The 2687-nt window shown below is 34.1% G+C and overlaps 1 non-coding gene across 1 annotated transcript; it reads right to left on the reverse strand.

The window, feature by feature from the left end:
* Positions 1-430: 430 nt before the first annotated feature.
* On the reverse strand, positions 431-532 carry LOC115896635. The gene has a single exon (XR_004056550.1). It is a non-coding gene; the product is annotated as a U6 spliceosomal RNA (small nuclear RNA).
* Between the last annotated feature and the right edge of the window lie 2155 nt (positions 533-2687).

Consider the following 2687-nt stretch of genomic DNA (forward strand, 5'->3'; position numbering starts at 1 on the left):
CAATTCTGAACTTTTATATGAATGGAATAATACAGTATGAAAAACTTTTGTTACTAGCTTATTTCACCTAGTGTAATGATTTCAAGGTTCATCCATGTTATAGCATGTATCAGCACTTCATTCATTTTTTATCATTGAATTATATTTCATTAAATGTATACATCACATTTTGTTTGTCTATTTCTCCATTGACAGTCATTTAGTTTCCTTCCACATTAAAACAAAATTGTGGGTATATGGTAGGTGTTTTTATCTCCACATTAAAAACTGTTGTGGTTTATAGTAGGTATACATATTTATGGAGTATAGGAGATATTTTGATACAGGCATGCAGTATGTCATGAAAAATTGGGTATCCATTTGTTCAATCATTTATTCTTTGTGTTACAAACAATCTAATTATACTCTTAGTTATTTCTAAACATACAAAAAAAATATAGAATGCTTCATGAATTGCCTGTCATCCTTGCACAGGGGCCATACTAATCTTCTGTGTATCATTGCAATTTTGTGTCTGTGTGTGTTTCCAAAGTGAGCAATTTCTACATTTTTGCTATTATGGATAATGCTATTATAAAATTTGCATGCAAGATTCTGTGTATGTAGAGATGTGTTTTTTCTCAGGTATACATCTAGAAGTAAAATTGATGGATCATAATGGAACTCTATATTTAATAATATTAAGAACTGTTAAAGTGTTTTCTAAAGCAGCTCTATCATTTTCAAATTCCTTTTAGCAGAATAGAAGGGTTTCATTTTTCCACATTATTGCCAACACTTGTTGTTATCTTACTTTTTGATTCTAGTAATCTGAGTGAGTGTGAATTGGTATCAAACTGTGAGTTTGTTTTGCACTTCCCTGATGCATAATGACTTGGAGAATCTTTTTGAGTACTTATGTTGTTGAGAAAAAGTCTGGCTGCCTGATGCACATAGAAGCAAATACCATGGCACTAGGTTTTGAGAACATAAACAGAAAAAAAAAAAAAAAAAAAAAAAAAAGCAAAGCAAAACAGAACAAAACAAAAATGCTTTGTTGTGTGTCCACCAACGGTGAGATAAAAGGTCAGTTCAAAAATGTCTCCCTACCCCTTTCGCCCTGTAAAGTTCCCCCGATAGGCACAGTTGTCTCTTCATGCCCCTTCATGGGTTGCATTTGCAAATTTGGGCAGGGAGGCGGGGGCATGATACGACACAGACCATGGAAATTTAGGCTATGATGTCAGCAAGTTCGTTTGGCACATACCACAGTTGTCCACATTGGTTCTAACTGGTATCAGCCAGTTTTGTTACCTTATAAGCAAAGAGAGTATCAGCAAGCTGTTTCTTTTCATATTTGCTCTTCCTGTAAGCTCAACACTTTCTATTATTCACTGTTTTCTTTAGTTCCTTGGAGCATGGCTACACCTACTGACCATCTGTATATATCCTTTGAAGAGACGTCTACTCAGATCCTTTGTCTATTTTTTAATTGCGTTGTTTTTATTTTTGAGTTTTATGATTATATACATATATATTTATGCATACACATATCATGATTTCCTTTTCAAACATGTGATTTATAGCTTTTTTCCCATTCTCTGGGCTGACTTTTCACTTTCTTGATGATGTCCTGTTTTTCATTTTGATTAACTCCAGTTTATTGATTTTTGTGTGTGTGAGTGGCTACTGCTTTTGGTGTCATATTTAAGAATCGTTTGCCAATCAAAGGTCCAAAAGATGGGCCCTTATGTTTTATTCTACGAATTTTGTAATTTTTGGTTTTACATTTAGGTGTTTAATACATTTTGAGTTAATTTCTTTATATGGTCTAATGCAAGGGTTAAACATTTTTTGTTTGTTTCTTTAGGTCTCTTGCAATTCTACACAAACCAGCTTGTCGATTTCCACAGAAAAGTTAGCTAAGATTCTCACAGGAATTGCAGTAAATCTGGAGGTCAGTTTGAGTAGCATTGCCATCTTAACAATGTTAGGTCTTCTCATCCACGAACATGGGTATTTTTTCATTTATTTAGATTTTCTTTAGTTTTTTTGAACAATGCTTTGCAGTTTTTAGAGTAGACACTTTGTTTTCCTGTTAAATTTATTCCTGGGTATATAAATTTTTGATGCCATTATAACTGAAACTCTTAAAAATACATTTAAAAATATTCACTGCAAGAGCATAGAAATGTAACTGATTTTTTTGATATTGATACTGGATCCCACAACCATGCTAAACTCATTACTTTTAGTTCTTTAGTAATTCCATATGATTTTTATACATATAATCACATGATCTGTTAATATAGTTTCAATTCTTCTTCTCTCATCTACCTTTCTTTTTGTTCTTGACTAACTAGAATCTCTAGTACAATGCTAAATAAAATAGCAAGAATGTACATCCTTGCCTTTTTCTTGACTGTAAGTGGGAAGCATCCTATCTTTTTCAAGTAAGTATGATGTTAGCTGTGGAGTTTTCATGATTCCCTTCATCAGCTTCAGGGAGTGGAGAAGTTCCTTCATATTGTTTTTTTTTTATTTTATTATTATTTTTTTTTGAGTCGGAGTCTCGCTCTGTCGCCCAGGCTGGAGTGCAGTGGCGCGATCTCGGCTCACTGCCAGCTCCGCCTACCAGTTCACACCATTCTCCTGCCTCAGCCTCCTGAGTAGTTGGAACTACAGGCACCTACCACCACGCCCAGCTG

The sequence above is a fragment of the Rhinopithecus roxellana genome, chromosome 3 (genome assembly GCF_007565055.1).
Source record: "Rhinopithecus roxellana isolate Shanxi Qingling chromosome 3, ASM756505v1, whole genome shotgun sequence".
Lineage (NCBI taxonomy): Eukaryota > Metazoa > Chordata > Mammalia > Primates > Cercopithecidae > Rhinopithecus > Rhinopithecus roxellana.